The 17,535-nt window shown below is 40.5% G+C and overlaps 1 long non-coding RNA gene across 2 annotated transcripts in view; it reads left to right on the top strand.

Moving 5' to 3' along the window:
* The window catches only part of LOC119708482, a 38,521-nt gene extending 21,441 nt beyond the window's left edge, over nt 1–17,080 (top strand). The window contains exons 2-3 of one of the 2 annotated variants that reach the window (XR_005259081.1): nt 15,167–15,489; nt 15,572–17,080. This is a non-coding gene — a long non-coding RNA (uncharacterized LOC119708482). The remainder of the gene's footprint in view (nt 1–15,166; nt 15,490–15,571) is intronic. The other variant, XR_005259082.1, reaches the window with a different exon arrangement.
* Nucleotides 17,081–17,535: the final 455 nt, after the last annotated feature.

The following is a 17,535-nucleotide window of genomic DNA, read 5'->3' as shown; positions in this document are numbered from 1 at the left end:
TGCTGTGACTTCTGTTATCAAGTGGTTTGTAAACAACCATGTATTACAGACAGGATTTTATGAGAGATCAGTGCTGCCTTATCCAGAAAGAAAAACAGAACAAAAGTGTTCTTACATGAACTGGTGCTCATAGCATATGGAGAGTAGGATTATCTGACCATCTACTGAAGGATCTGACTGAAGGATTTGGGATCAGTTTCCTACAGAGAAGAGACATTTAAGGAAATAACGAAGATCAAATTGAAGCATATCATTGTGTGGAAGAGCATCTGGTTTAAAACTGGGATTTATTGGGAACACTTCTTGTGTGAAACAAATTTAGAAACTACGTTTCAATCTCTCAAACTGGCTGTCATGTTGAGAATTTTCAGAAGGCACAATTATTCCACAGATCAGTCAGAATTCATGTCATTCTGACTTTAAATGTAATCTCTGGATCATTCGGTCCAAAATAGGTCTGTTTTAATGTATACAAGCAGAGGAAAACGGAAGGGCTGTTCTTTGGACAAGGAGGCAGTTCTTTCTGTGTGCCTCTTCTCTGACATCAGAGCCCAGAAAATAATATTCCCCCAAACTGATAACCTTAACTTCTCCCTCACACCATACTGGTCCTCAGTTCTTTCTGTCCCAAGCCTTAAAATTCCCAGTCCTTCCTGCCTAAAAGCTCTTTCAAATGCCTTCTGTGTTGAGGCTCCCCTTCCACATTGTCCCTTTGCAAGGCCTCTGCTGTTTCAAATCACCTTTCTCCCATACAAAAGCCACACATGTTCCTCCCCATCTCTCCTTGCTTAGATTTACTTCATCTCTGGCAATTATTTTCCCATAACTTTCACTAACCCTGTTCCTCCAGAGGCAGTCCTTGCAATCCTCAAACCTCTAAAACAGAGAAATAAGGCTTTCCCAATCTATTTTGAAACCCAACTTTTCTTTCCCATCTGTCATCTTTCTTCTCCAAACCCTTTATCAAACATTTCCTCAGACCTTTAGTTCCCCTTCTGTTCCCAATTCCCATTTCCTCTCCTGGCAGGTGCTGTGTTCCACACCCTTAGCCCTCCCAGCCTCGTTCCCACCTCCTGAGTGATGCCATTCATTTACAATTGTGTGGATAGTTTGTGTATTACCCCCTGTTGACTGCCAAGGGACAGTACAGCCTTCTCACCCTCTCCTCTTCCTTCTGTTGTCCTCAGAGAAACTCTTTGGAGATGCTGGGCACTCACTTGGAGCCAGCTGCATTGGTTCCATCACACATGAAGAAAACTTCTAGCAGCTTCTCACAGGAGCCAGCCCCATAGCCACCCAGCTACCAAAAACTTGCCATGCAAAACCAAGACAAAAGTAGTTATTCGTGGAGTATACACATCAAGTTTCATTTCCCTCCTCAACCAGTGGGAATTCGAACTCATTTCTCCTCCTGCTTTGTGCTCTCCTTTTCGTCTTGTTATTCTTCTTTTTCCTGTGACTATTCCAACTTCAACTCAAGAAGATGCAACAAAACATACAGAACAACCTGTATCTGAAGAGGTCTGATGCTCAATCAAGAAATGAAAGACTTGATATTGAACTTTCTCAGTCTAGCCAAGAAAGGCCTAGAGACAAAAATTCACAATTTTCCCAAGTATTAGAAAAAGCTATTGTCTCATATTATGAAGGAATTTAAAAACCCTGTTTCCTTTAAAAAAATATCCGTAACAGCGTTTTTCAAGCAGCACACTGTTCTGTGTGTTTGCTATGAATGTTCTGAGAATATATTCAAACTTAAAGAGAGACTTAGGGGAAAACTCCTATTTCTGAAACCTGATCAAGTGTTGAACCAGCTGCTGAACTTCTCATACTAGGGCAATTTGAGATGGGCTGCAGAGAACTGAATTCTCACAATAGTAATGTTAAACATCAAACAGGGGGGCCCCTGGTGAGTTTAGGTATCTACATTGGATTAGCTGCAGCTGAGCAGGGGATTTCAGGATAATAATTACACTCAGCTACACCCAAGTTTATCCAGAACTTTCTCAGCCTTGAGTCCTTTTGCAGATATGACCTCGTTTTGACTTTTTTTTTCCTTTTAGTGCTCCAAAATCTCTTCCAGATCATTCTCAGAAATACAGGAGTTTGAAGTGGTTTTCTTCTTTTTTCCTCCATACTTGGACACAAGACAATGGTTAAATGACCTCAGAAAGCTTTATGGGAGGGGTATGAGATGTTGTCATAGCAAATTACCAGCTCCTGATCAACATTGGTGTTGGCTCCTCACAAAAGCAAGAAGCTCACAAGACAAGAAAAGCCTCTCCAACTGAAGGGAGAAAGGATGCTCCCCTGCCAGAACATTTTCCCAGTGCAGACAGGATCACCAGCAGATGGGCTGGCTCTATCTATTGTCCTTTGTTAGGGTAGCCCATGGGGACAGTGCAACTTCCTCTCCACGTGCCCAGGGTGCTGGGATTCCCTCATGTCCTCAGGCTGGGACCTGTAGCCTCTCTCTACAGAATTATTGCAGATGGGATGTGGTTTTGACAGCTGGACTGACAACTGTCCTTTGGGAAGTGACTCAAATGAAGCATGTCAAAGTTGTCATGCAAAGGGTGACAACTGTCAGATAACCATTGTCATTGATTTCTGTAGTTATGTTTTTTACAGTTTACACAATATTTTGACTGCGAAATATCATCTAATTGCATACTTCCTAGTGAGAAAAATTGTTATTTTTTCTCATTTTTATTCCATGTGCTAGAATGTCTTTCCATACTCTTTTCTTACACCTCCAAGCCTTGCTGTAGTATTGAATAATTGAGTAACTAGTACTGAAAACAATAGAACAATTTATTCCAATTGTCACATCCACATTAGGGGGCTTGCTTCTGGGGCAGATTTGGATCTCCCATTTAAAGTTTTAAACTCAGTTTTTCAGTTGCAATAGAGCTTTTAGAGCAGCCTCCGTACTGTCTAGCAAACTTCTGAAATAAACCTGCAAGTCTTTTAAAAATCTGTTTTGCCTAAATGGAACTTTTTGAAGAGATAATATTTTTTGAGACTAAAAACAAGTGTGAGTAAAGAAACATTACACTGGGCTGTATCACTGGAGTCCCTATTTCTCTAATCTGCTTAAAGCCTAAAGAAAACTATTAAATTGAACCTCTCTGAAATAGAAACAAAATACTCTCAGCAACAATTATCACTCGCTTCTGTATTACTTTCAAAAATAAATAGGAAATATCTACCAGAACCATGATGTGCTGCAAAGAAGTTTTCCATTTGTTACCTCCCCAAACAGATTCTGGTGCTTTTCTAGTAAAAGTTAAATGAAATGCTCTATAAATGCCTGCAAATGGTTTGCTTTCATTTCAGTACAAGAAAGATATCTGTAGCACTAGTCATGAGAATAGGCCCTCTGTGCAGTGACCACTTCAGACAGCACTCAAATCACTCACCTTTTGCTTCTGATTCAGGAAATGATGACGTGAGCTCCTTACTGCCTGTCTGATTCCCATGCATGTGATAGTCTGACTGGGCCTGGTGCAAAGATGTGCCAGGGCTCATCAACAGTTTCTACACAAACTGCAGTCCTATCCAGAAATACCTGTCCTCACATCTGCCATTCATTCAGCAGAGCTCTGGGGTCAGAGGAACTGGGTCATCCACAGCAACCACTTAGCAGGTGAGTAAATTTGGTCATTTCAAACAAGCCTGTGCTTTGCCACACAGAAGATTCAAAACTGGAGAATTCAAGCTGGTTTATCAAGCATCCCTCTGTTTTTCTACATGGCAGCCAAAGGTCTGCTCTGATTTATTGGTTATTTGCACTGATCAATGGTCACTGTGAAACTTATGTGGTGCCAATAGCTCTGCTGGTAATTAAAATTCTCCTCATATGGATCCTGGAGTCTCCTATTTTGAGTTAGTGGCAGCCAGACACTGGGCCAGCAGTGTGATGAAACAGGAGGCAGGAATAGGAAGGCTGCAGACAGAGCATCATCATGAACTGAGTGTGTCGTTACGTGCCAAGCATGACCACGCATGAAAATGCTGATTCCATCCAAACCCATAAAGCTTGACTTTAAGCTGATTTAGCTCTGTCTTTTCTGCTCCTTGTTGAGTCATCACAAGGCTTTCTTGCCCAGGATTAGACCTAATCCTTCTGTGACATCACTCTTTACACCCACTAATGTATAAAGTGAGGGCTGGACCCTAGCCACAACAGCTCCCACAGATTTGTAAGTCATAGCATACAAGAGACAGCTTTTTCCTGCCGGTTAGGTTTCTTTTTTCTTTTTTTAATTTCTGCACAACATCTTGATGTAATTTGTTCTACTTTGGCATTTTTTACAAAGTGATATATAGCACAACCCAACATTTACAAAAAATCACAACGATCTGTATTTTCTACAAAATATTTGCATTTCAGCTATAACCTTGAAGTTATAAAGAAATGTTTTTTTCACATCTTACAATGGGGTTCATCTACCTTACTTCTAACATCTCAAAGTCTATCACTTCATGTAGAGGCCCTTTATTCTTCTTCCTCTCTTCATGCTTCCATTGCTCATTTTCTCATTTTACACTGTTCTTTTTCTGTGACTGCTTCCATTTCTCCATAAATTCTCTTACTTTAAGAGTCTTTCATTCCTCTGTTCTGGCTCTACCATTTCTTTCTTTCTTTCTTTCTTTCTTTCTTTCTTTCTTTCTTTCTTTCTTTCTTTCTTTCTTTCTTTCTTTCTTTCTTTCTTTCTCTTTGGTCTTCCTCCTCCATTTCCCTCTTCTCCCCTGATGTACCAGCTCCCTTATTATCTCTCTTTGTCACATTCCTACTTCATCCTGTCTTTCCTTTCTCCTTCTCTGTAAGATACTCCTTCCCCTTTCCTTCTTCCTCCATTACCACATGCTCTTCTGTGTGTCAGTTTTCCACTTTGATGTCTTCTCACTCTCACTGTTATCATTCCCTCATTTCAACCTGTCTCCTCTAAGTTCCTATGTCTCTTACCCTTTCTGTCTGCTCTTGATCTATCATTTGAATTTGCTTAGGGTTTTTGGATTACTTCATTTATTCTTCTTTTCTTCCCATTCTGTAAGTGATTCTCCAGTGTTACAGGTTTTACCAATTCTGTGTGAGCCCAAAGAACAAAAATACCTGTCCTCCAAATTTCAGCTACCCAAAACTCCTGAAAGGACATCTTGAATGGTGCCACAGCTCTTCTGCGTCACTAGGCCAATACTTCACTAGGCCAAAATAAAAGTTTGAGTTTAGATGGAAGGATAGTCCTTCCTTGTTTCTGGTCTTCAGATCAGGAAGGACCTTGTTGTGTAATGCCCCACCTGTGCACTCAGGTTTTCTTTGGAAGGAGTGCTTATTGTGCTCCATATTGCCCTTCAGCCTGGAAACAGACTGGGACTGCATCCATTCAGCAGAACACATGGACACAGCAAGATTTCCAGTTTCCCCAGGCTGGGAGATAGGAGGGTGCACCTGTGGACCTCAAGTAAGTTGTGCTTTGATTTTCTCTGAGATGTACAATAAATTCTTCTTGTTTCCCACCATACTGTCCATGTACTAGGCAGTATACAGGACACAGGAGACATCACAGCTCTTGCTTGAAAGTATTCAGGTGTTGAAAAAGTCAGTTCTCGGAAGAATAGGAAAGGGAGAAGCAAGACATACTATAGGTTATGTGTGTCTGAAATTGAGCAATTTTCCTTTTTGAATGGGCCAAACAAGTTAAGAAGCAGCTCTGTAAATCCTGGAAAGACTGGAAGGCTGGAAAACCCAAAAGTCTAGAGCAACATTGGCTTTGCGTTTTCCTGCTGTAAAAAACAATGCAGTAATAGAGGGGTTTCAGCTCCTAGGGCCACTTCCCACTCTCTTCCTACATTTGGAAGCTCTAACTGCTCTACCCACTTAACAGTCAGTCTTCTATCAGTAGGGAAAATACTCTTGGTTTTATTTGCTGCAGCCTTATGTGAGAAAGAACGGAGTCTCACTTCCAGCTTAGGAGCTGATGCCTGTCCTTGGTTTCAGTGCTCTCAGGCAACAGAGAACTGAGCTTCTCTGTCAAGGTCCATTCTTGCTTACTGCTAGGTTATTGCAATCTGCAGGAAGAATCTGATTCTTAAAAACAACCAAAAAGCAATTTGTCATCCCAGAGGAGTTTTAAGATAATTTTCTTAAGACAGTTATGCATATCACCCAAAAGCAATAAGGCACAGATAGACATAGATCCTCAAATATATTAGATTCCTAAATCCCATTTATTTTGGTATAAATTTCACAGGAACTGGAAAGAACCCAGTCTGCCCAATTTTTTACAATCCCAGATCCATTAAAGAGTAAATAGATGTAGATAAGTAATTCCTTTCTAGCAATGGGAAAAGGAAGGGCTTAAAGGATAAGACTAAGGTCTGAGACATGAAAATTTCTAGTCACTGGAACAGAATCAATTCAACTTATCCAGGGAAAAACCAATGAAAGAAGAATTGCTGTGCAAAGAAAGAATCAAAGAGGAGTCTCAGGCTAGAAAAGAGAGTTAGGTATGTGACATGGCAAAGCTTGCAATTTTCATACTACAAAAAAAAAAGCCAAGGTAGCATTGGAAGGAGACAAACAGAAGAAAAGGCCAAACTACAGAGCCCGCACTAGCAGTCAGTAAGAATTTCTTCTCAAGACAATCTTCTATCTTTCACCCTGTCAGTTCTTGGCACAGAGATTGAAAACACAGTCTGCAATGCTCAGAGTTGATGAACTCCCAGAGTGGAGACAACAGCCTGAGGAGTGATCTGTAGATTGTCTAAATGACACTGGAGACTTCTTAACTGAAAGGCCTCAGCACCTCTTCAGCCCAGTATGACCACTTTGAACTAAAAATCCTCTCAAAACTGATTGGTCAAATGACAGCTATTAACATGCAGACAGGTCTAAAGAGGCAGAGCAGCTCCCAACAGCAACAAGCACACCCAGAAAAAAGGCAGCCAGGAAAGCCTGGAACCAGAGTGCTGATCATCCTAGATCACTCCCAAGTGTCTCAGGTGGATGCACATGCTGCACCCTTCAATCACAGCTTAAATACTCCTCTGGGCACATGGAGTCACTTCTTTGGACAGAAAAGTGAGCACATTCCTTTTGCTGTTTGATTTTATTATTAAAATACTACTGGATTTGGTCTGTGCTCAGCAAATTCCTTTTTGCAGTCCTTCAAACTGAGCCCTCATTTACTCCTAGGCCTCCCAAGAATAGTGATAATGCAGCTGATTAAGGAATGGCAATAGTGAAACAAATTCTTTTGGAATTACATTACTTTAGAGTCTACTGCCACTCCTCAGCATGTCTCTCCTAAAGAGTTATTTGGACTTTCACTCAATTAACTCAGCATCCCCCAAAGTGAGTAAGCCTCCAGATGGTCTCTTCTTTTGAGGTGGCTAAGATATTTTTACTGGGAGGGGGATGCAATTTCTTTCAGACTGCATCTGTGAGACATTTAGGAATTTATATTGGTACTCACAAAGTAACGATGCCTGTCCTGAAAAATCATCCTGCTCTTTTATGACAGTCTGTTTTAATTGGCTGCCTACCTAGTGTAGCTGTCTTCTTGGCCCACACTTCTGCCTGATCTGGGCTGAGATGTCAAAAATGGAAGAAGAAAATGCATTATTTAAACCTTCATGTAAAAAAGCACCAAATTCTTTTTGTCATTACACTGATTTTACATTCGTTTGTAAAGTTTACCATTTATATTAGTACATTTTATGAAATCACTTTTAATTGACAGCACTGTGAGATGTCAAATGGGCAATAGGAGGTTGCTCAAACTTAAGGATGGCTCCTTATTCTGATATTTGGATTTAGCACATAATCTTTTTGAACCTTGATGTATTTGAATTCATGGCAAAGCTGATTCTGCATCACAGAATTCGGATCTGAATCAGAACCCTCAATATCTACTGAAACTGCAAACTCAGTAACTATTGAAAAGCATTGCTCATGCTTTTCTACAGGGCCTTCTGAACCAAACTGTCAACAATTTTTTTTCTTTTGCAATTGAAAATAGCCTCCAATATGGTTCCATCCTTTATTTTATTTTGTTTTTTTTAATTTTTTTATTTTTTAAATTCTTTTCGGAGTGGGTGTTAATTGAGATTGACAAAATTCCTAAAAAATCCTAAAATGCTCTACAACAGCCTTTGGCATATTTTAAAATACCACATAATATAATTTCCCACAAAACAGTTAAATTTACACTAATATTTATGAATGTCAGATAATTCTTGAAAATGTGTCTGTGAAACTCAATTCATTCTGGCCTTCTGCTAAAAACTTTAAGTCACCTTTTTGTTACACTAACTCAAATGACAAAATTATTGTTTGATTATTGTTTGAATAATTTAAAATAGGTTTTGGTTTGTATATTTTGAAATGTGAACTGTTTCAATTGAGATTGACAACAGGGAACTAAGAAGTATATAATATTCTTTTAGTTAAATAATATTCTTTTTCAAAGTATCTTAGCTTACCAGTCCCTCCAGCCTCTATTTCAGAGCAACATCACTTTAGTATCACCTTGGTACTAATGAAAGAATTACAAAAGGTGTCTTAAATACTCTGATTCATAATTTAGAATATTTGTCAAACTCCAGTACAGCCCCCATATTTTGCACTGAAACCTGCACTAAATTTACACCATTCAAACCTGCACCAATTTACACCATTTAAATCATTCTACATTCTTATTTCTGTGCTCTTTCATTTTTTTTTCTCCTTTATTCATCTCTTTGCTCTTACCTGTACTCAGGCTCCTTATCCTTGTTCACAGAGGTTTTAAGAGTAGTTTCCTGACTGTTCTGGTTATTGTGGCTGCCTTCTGGTATATCAAGGACATATAGACATATATTAAGACAGTATTTGGTTTCAAAGCGGAAGTTTCATCATCAATGTGAAGAGTAGCACGCTGACTTCCTCCACCTTTTTAATTGTAATGATACCATGATTGCCAATGTGAGAATCCCAGGGACTATTTTGAAAATATAACCCTCTGCTGAAAATACACCTGGCTGTTTTCAGCTAATTGCAACACAGAAACACAGGAATAGGTTGAGTATTCAATCTCATTTTTTAGTTGCATAGCATTTTCTCCCACACTGCAATTTTCCTAGGTAATAATATCACCCTCACTTTGAAAGGGAAAGAAATATTTATAAATGTGTCAGAGCCCTAAAAGACAATTCTTTATTGAAAGCTAAAATTTGCTCAAGTAAGAACTTCAGTCATCAAATTTTCTGTGCCTTCTGCTACAGCACACTATTATTAAACTTTACCAGTGACTATGGGAAACGTGACACAGTAACCAGTTACATAAACCACACAGATGCTTCTGATGAAAGTAGCTAATCACAAGCCCTGCTAAAGTTTGCTGAAGTGAGGGTAGTAGGATCCCTATCACTGATGTAAAACTCTTCTTGCCATGTGGCTTGTGATTGTAACCTTCGGTGCAGGTTTCTGAGTGAATAACTGGTGAATGATGGTCCACACATGATGGCAGCAGGACCCTGTCTTCACAGAGTCTGTGAGACAGGGAAGATCTCCTGCACTCTAAATCTCAGGGGACACCCTGAATACATACTGTGTTGCTAAGATGGATGTAGATGGAATTTAATATCCACTCCCCAAGGAGAAAGGGATGTCAGAAACCTCTATCCCAACATTGAGTTTTCTCACACCCAACAAATCATGGAAATGCAGCACTGGGTTGATAGAAAAGCATTTCCCAATACTGCAGGCAGCAAGTTACTGAAAGGCTTTTCACCGGAGAAGAAGTTCAAGCCATCACTGTAAAACTAAATCTTCAACTCCCTTATCTTATGCTATAATTAATGGAATCATACAAAAATTGTTACTGTGCTTCCTCTTCTAACCATGTGCAGAAAGTATTCATCTCCAGAGCAATTTAGTTTGTATTTCTAGAAAAGCAGAATAAAGGTCTAGACAAAGACATGATCCCATCCTCACTCAGTGGGTTAGTGGTGAGTAGCAGTGCACTTACTGTATCAGTGGTTTTGGAATTCTCTCACAGCAGTTAAATGCCTAACTGTGAGTTAAAGTATCTATTCAGGAGGCCAAGTGCTTGTTTGGGAGCTCCTTTAGTTCCTCTTGCTTATCTGGCCTAAGGAATTTCTTGGTGTTCTTTAGGGAGATAGAGAGGTAGGATGCTCACAGGGATCACTGGGAACTCAGAGGTGGGATGCTCACAGGGATCATTGGGAACTCAGCATTCCTGCAAGCCAGACCAGTTGCCAGAGCAAACCTGTTTCCTCAGTAATGCAGAGTTGCTATTCACTTGTTTCAAATGAACATACTCTCCTGCCCTTCCACACACTTTGCATGATTCCACCCAATTTTACAGTACTTCTGCAGGAGGCACGTATTCTGCTCTTCCAGCTATGCAACTGAAAGGTGGAGCTGTGTGACTCCACACATGGATGACAAAACAATGGGCTGTTAGTTTCAGACTTTTTTGTTGTTGTTTGTCAGGAGCTCTGCAGTGACAGTGCATCAGTCTTTAGTTTGACACTGCTTTCTGTAATCTAGCCTGGATCCCACAGCTCTGAACCCCAGCAATTTGTCTTAAGCAAGTCCTTTGTATTTGTCTTCTCACAGAAATTTGCACCATTCCATACCAGTTCTCCCCTACAGATGATCTTTGGATGTGATATGAAGCATCACCACTGTGTAGTGGAGAGAGAACATGGCCCTTTAGAACAAAATATCAACAACCATCACCTCATAGACTGGAGTGACAGACTCTAAATTCTGGGCTTCAGTACTTGCAGACAGGGATTGGTGAAATTTCCTTCATGTCCATTTTTCCCTTTCACCCAAGCAGTAAGGGATGCTGATATGTTTGTAAGGAAGGTGCTATATTGAAATGAAATAGCTGTGTGCTCTTGCAATAGAGCTTTTGAAGACCCACATCACTCAGGTGCAGGCTACACAAAACTCTGAGGAATGCATAGGAACAGTGCTCTGAGAGGGCAAATGTGACAGCGGCTGGGTGACCCACTGTGCCTGGGATAAACCCTACCTGGTGCAGGTCCCTGGAGGTGGGATCAGTGGATGCACCAGCTGACAGGCTCAAGGTACCCAGAGTGCACACCAGAGCTTACTTTCCTTAGACATTGTGTTAAAGAATTTGCACCTAGTGGGCCACTAGTGTTGCTCTGTGCTGGTTCCATGCCCATCGTGACCTGGATGCATCTCGGGGCTGCTTAACCCAAGCTGAATGGCCAGTGCACCTCATCACAGTTCCTTACAGAAACTGCCCCAGAACACACAGGCAAATCTTCCTCTGTCCACAAAAGGATGCAGCCAAATGGCAAAGCGTAGCCACAAAAAATCCCCAGTAGCTGCTCCTGGCAGCTGTGCATGGCCAGCAGAGCACAGAGGGCTCCAAATGTGGCTAAAGTTGCTGCCTGCAGATTTTATAGCAATGCTTGTGGAAACAAAAACCCCAGAACTAACTTCATAGAAATAAAATTCTCTCTCTTATTCTCTCTCTCTCTCTGCGTCATTTACTTCACAAATCTTCTGGAATGTGGTAGCATCCAAGTATTAGTCGTGCATCACTATCAAGCTGAGAGATTGAGCAAACATGAAAAAAATCACAGATAAGCTCATTCTGACTAGTGAAAGTCAAAAGTGAGCTGGGATGTAGCAAGGGCTAAGTGTGGCATGTACTGTGATAAGGAGGAGATAATCAGGGAAGGGCCCTTGTTTTCAATTTGCTAATTTCCTTTTTCTGCAACATTGTCAATAACAAGGGCGTAGAGGGCCTTTTTGATTGGAAAATGTCTTATGTCTTCACTGATTCAGGCACTTGCAGGGTGTGGGTGGGACTTTCACCATTGGCACTATGCAGCACTGTCCCGGTGCTTCGAAGTTTTCTGTCCCTCTGTGTCCTGCGTTGTGAGGTAAGGCAACCACTTCATTGTCAACCCATATTGCCACCAGGGAATATAGAATAAAGTATGGAAAAGGAGATTAACTTGGAAGAGAGCTGGCTGAATCTCTAAGCAGGGGGAATCACTTATGCCAGTGTTTAAATCACCTTCATTCTTAGTAGCCAAATTCTGGTCTGACTTACAGATAAACTCTGTGAAAGTGAAGGGAGGTCCTGTGGAGCTTCATCACAATAAGGCAGAAACAGAATGTACTCCTTTGCTTAAATCCATCATGGATTCAGGACTACAAAGAACTTGGGAAGACCCTTTTTTTAGGCTTATGAACTAAACAAAAAGATTTCTTAGGACTCTCACACAGTGACCAGAAACACAAATAGGGAGCTACTAGATTATTAATCTCACAGTTGTACTCATGGGAGAACAAATCAAAATAAAATAAAATAAAATAAAATAAAATAAACTCTATAAGAGCAAAAGAGAAAAACAGATTAATAAAGTTTTCATTCTGTATAATGAAATCTTTGTATTTGTTTGTATTTATTTCCACTTGGAAACAACTTGTGCTTTATAACAGGTAAAAAACACAGTAAACCCATTTGTGTGAGAGACAGTGTTTCCCCGTATTCTGCATGGCAAGAAGCATGATGAACTGAGAGCTACCCACTGGAAGTGACACTTTGCATCACCAAATTCATAAAGTATCTTTTTTTTTTCTATGTACAACACAGTACCAGCTTTCACTGCTTGTTTCACCATACTTCTAGTGGGACAGAAGACCAAAGAACAGAATGCTAGGGCTGATATCATGTTTTTAGGATAGAAGGATGGGGGAACAAAGGTCATTGCTACTGGAAAAGAACAACCTACTTCACAGAAGCAATATAGAGCAGGGAGAACTGGAAACCAGCAGCTTTGGCTCCCATGCTGCACACATTGATGCTGCCTGTGAATTGTCAGTGACTGGAAGTCCCCACTGATATCAGGATGTGAAGAGAGAGATGTCACCATTTTTCCAGGGGCATAAAATGAGAAAGCTAAATCCAGACTAGTGGAGAGATTCTCTTCAGCAGGAAGAGGAAAGCAACTGCAATGTTTCAGAGGGATCATATGTTTCTGTGAATTCAAGCTGTGAGAGCTTGGCAGAATGACCTGCTCAGTCACAAAATGGCCCCAAAATCCCTGGCCATTAGACAGAGCTGACAGATCTCAGCTTTCCTGCAGAAACAGCCAGATGCTGTAGTCTCTCATATGGCTAGCTATGTCAGGCAGAACAGGGTATGAAATCCATGAGCCAGGAAAAATTTTGCTGTGTCTTCCTCTGCCCCACTTGTCTTGGTTTCCAAGGACTGAAATAACTTCTTGTGAACAGAAACAAGTACAATCCTGAGACACAGGACACAACCACAAGAATTTGATGTTCACAGCTTAGTTTCAATGCCAGTTCTCTTTCTGCTTCCAAAATTTAGCCATAATCAGCTCTGGAAAAATCACGGCCACTCAGCTTAGCTCTCTGCCCCTCCACAGCAGAGTAGTCCCATTCATGATGTCCCAGAGGGAGAACAGTTCCAGGACCACTCTGTCCCTGGAAACAAGGCCAGGTACTTGTTGGTAGAGTCCTGGATGGGCCAGTCAAGCACACCCAGAGGCTGGGCTGTCACAGGAGAGACCCCAGCCCTCCCTGCAGCTGTGACCCTTTCACCAGTGTACTCACGGCCCTTCAGAAGGGAGACTGCAGGACTCAGCAGCCATGGCACTGACCTGTGGTCACCCTCTGCTACCTGCCATGGGCAGCTTCTCCTCTGTCCAATCACTGCAGTGCAGACCAGACTGGCCCACAGAATTACTGTGCTCAGAGGAGCTTTGGCTACCAATGTGATTGACTTTCCATGAAACAGTCCCAGTCAAAATATTTAAGATGAACACAGACAACAAAAAATTCCTGTTCCAGAGGATCCAGTGAGGGAGTAACCTTCCAAAGAAGATGGAGCAAATTTCCTAAAGACACCCTCCAAAACATCCTGTCCAAAAAACAACAATGCTGTCACAACAAAAGCCTCTGCCCAATCCCATGGGAGAATGGCCAAGGGACCCTGTAAAATCTGCTTCTGGAGAAAGAACATGCTCAGATCTGATGCAGACTTCTATAGATTGTGAAACAGCTTTGAAAATTCAACTAAGAAAAAGACACATACCATATATTTCTTGAGCCCTCTTACCAATTTCCTTGCTTTATTCATTCAGGGCTCAGCAGGGATGCTAACCAATTTCCTTTGTATTGCCAGCAGTTTCAGGATTTCAGCATCACTAGTAAATGCCAAGACTTTAACAGTATCTGTGATATTTGAAACAGAGCTTTGGTTATGAGCATTTGTTTATAGAGTGCTTTCACTCCAAACTTCCAAAACACTGACCACCACAGAAATTCCTGCTCTGGTACTGACAGGAATCCCTTCACTTGTCCCTGGCTTATTAAAAACTCTGGCAAGGCAGCAGCAGCTCTTAATACAGCAGCTCTGTGCTACAGTCTGAGGCAAGAAAGGAATAATAATGTATCTAACTAAATTACATGCAAAAGTCAGCTAGACAAAATATAGTTACCCACATGGAATTTGAACAGAGCCCTTGTGTTAACACCCTAGCTCCTGGCCAAAGAGCCAAAGCACTTCTGGAAGTTAAGAGTGGCCAAGAACTTGGTTTTAGAGCTCATCCAAAAGCCCATAATGTTTGCATTAACTAATGGATTATAGAATAATTACCGTTTTAGTGACAAGTTGCAGCTCTTCATATGATGATTTTTTTTATTTTGGTGGTGGTGGTAATGGTGCCTGACTTAAAATGATCTGTTATTCCCTGCTGTTGGTTTTTCCAATTCTGAGTGGGTTTAGTCCATTTAAAGTCTTACAGGCACTCTTCTGTGTCTCTTGCTGATAAGAGTTGTTTATTCTGACAAAAAAAAAAAAAAAGACATACAGATCAGGTAATGTTTCAGAGAGGAACTCTTAAATTTAAGGGAAATGCAAATTTTGCACTCATCTGCAAAAGTTCACTGCAGTTCAAGGAGATTGTGTCACCTGCTCATAGCAGATTTTAGCAAGTCACTCATCTTTCTTCCTTTCTTCCTTTTTCTTTCTTTCTTTCTTTCTTTCTTTCTTTCTTTCTTTCTTTCTTTCTTTCTTTCTTTCTTTCTTTCTTTCTTTCTTTCTTTCTTTCTTTCTTTTCTTTCTTTCATTATTAGGCAAGTACAGGTGAAAAAAATATGTGAGCAGCAGAATTTATTAGAATGTATTGAGCACCAGGAGACACTAATTATAAAGCTTCAATACAAGACTGACACCATCTGGCTACTACAAGAGTTTGCAGGACTTACAACGTTTGTGTGAAATACTCCTTCTATACCTGGAAAACGACAGTATTTTGAGATCCAGTTCCAAGTGGCAATCCCCAGTGAGCAGTCAGCACCACCTGTGTGCACCCCATGGAAGCTGGAAAAGCAGAGGGCCTCTCAGCAGCAGACACCCTCCTGCTGCTCCTCCATCACTGCTCTCAGGGCAGGTGCAGGTATTTTATCACACAGCTCTGCAATGTTGCCAGTAAAGCTGTCCTCTAGTGTAAGCAGTTTCTAGTGAAGAAATTGATTTAGCTTTTTTTATATCTGCAGGGTGAACCTCTAGCTTTTGTAGTGTCTTCCCAGGAGCACACAAGAAAATGAAGAAAGAAGCCAGAGTGTTCTTTGAGAAACTGCAACACTTCTCCCAGTAAATCACCGGAGTTTTCAGCCAATGCACTTGAACAATGTACCAAAGTCAGTGAAATTGTTCATGCTCTTAAACTGAAATGATTGTATAAGCACCTCTGAACATCAGCTTGAAAAACAAATTTAACTAAATGCGACCTATTATTTACCCAATTCCTGTACTGAGCTTGGATTCACAACCTATGAACTTGATTCCCTACATCAGGAAACAAAAATAGGATAATGATCAAAATTACACTGCAGTTGAATATGAGATGACAAGAAGTAATTTCTCACTTCTCTAACTGCTTTTCCCCAGATACTTGCAGCTGACTTATTTGCATTTATTTGGAGCAGAATTGCTTTTTCTTTGCACTTTCCCAGAAAGGAGTAACACTGACTGCTTTCTGGAGCTCAGTGAGTCAGAATGAGTCAGACCACAAGGAGAGAGAAGGGTCCCTGGCACAGAAGTCTCTGCAGAGGGTTTGAGGAAGAAGGGAATTTCAAACCATACATGGAGCTCCCTTCGTGGAGCTTTTGCCAGGATGCCACAACTGCAGCACATTTCCCCAACCAGATCAGAGCAAGGGGAAATGGGATCCTTGCTGACTGATAAGGTGAAAAATTGTGCTTCTGAGGAAGGAGTAGAGTTATGCAATAAACAATAAAGAATATGATCCAAAGAAATCATCATTGCAATTATACAGAGAAACACTTCAAAGATATTACAAGCAGATGGAGAAATAGGATTTTCAAAAGTACTATGTTTCCTTAATAAGAACTCCATCTGGGATTTAAAGTTTCCAGCTTTTTCTGGTTTCCATAGAAAACTATTTGCGTATCTGAGCATAATATAGATTATTACCGTGTGTCTGCCAATTTACTAAAGGAGTGCTCAAATTCTACCCAGAAAAGGAATTTTCATTCTTCACATGGCGTGTTAAGTTCAAATTTGTGTGTTCAAATCAAAAAGAGATTAATTTTTTTTTCCTTCCTTGCAATCCTGAAAACTGCATACAAGGGTAAATAAGCAGGAAAGAATTGTGAAATCTCAAATATACTTCCCTTCCTAATAAATGGTCTAGGTTCCCAAATACATCTTGGAAAACAGCCATCAGCAGAACTACAAGCCAAAGCTATGTGAATATCTGTTTGTATCGTTTGGTTGCCAAAAAGTGATCAAATAATGAAATAAAAACTACTTTGACCTAAAATGAACTTTTCCTAATTCCTTGGGAAAAACAGACAAATCAGTGAAAATTATTTGAGGACAACAATAAAACCCCTTTTTTAAACTTTATGTTTTCTTCACATACTGAACCTACTACAAATGTTTGCATTTGTTGGTATGGGATTTTTTTTTCTGAAAATGAGGTAACTACTTTTTAATCAGGTTACCAGATTAAATACAAATGCTTCTCCCAGTCTTTGCTGTTCTGTGTCCTGTCCTTAAGAGACTTCAGTGCTTCTGACCATGCCCCATTATTAACATTTCAGCAGCTCTGACAGGGAGTTAAATGCTGCTGTGGGGAGCTGTTATTCTGCACTTTGTTGGAGATCACTGGGCTGGCCTGCACTCTGCTAAGGAAGCACCTCTTTTCTGTCTGGCAGCTCCTTGATGCATTTATGTGCTGTTTTCTACCTTGTATCAAAATGGGTAGTGACAATTTATTAAAAATTCACACAAGCATTTCCATGAGTTCACACTCTGTTCTTATCACAGATGGACCCAAATTGCAAAATCTGGATCCTGAATTAAATATTCTTTTGCTTTGGTATGCCAGATGCAAGGTCTTGCCTTCATTAAGGATAAAAAAAAAAAAAAAAAAAGGAAAAAGAAAAAAAAGCAAAAGGTGTGTTCTCATTTTGAA

The sequence above is a fragment of the Motacilla alba genome, chromosome 1A (assembly GCF_015832195.1).
Source record: "Motacilla alba alba isolate MOTALB_02 chromosome 1A, Motacilla_alba_V1.0_pri, whole genome shotgun sequence".
Classification (NCBI taxonomy): Eukaryota; Metazoa; Chordata; class Aves; order Passeriformes; family Motacillidae; genus Motacilla; species Motacilla alba.
The sequence above is the reverse complement of the archived record's forward strand: the minus strand, read 5'-3'. Positions and strand labels throughout refer to the sequence as shown.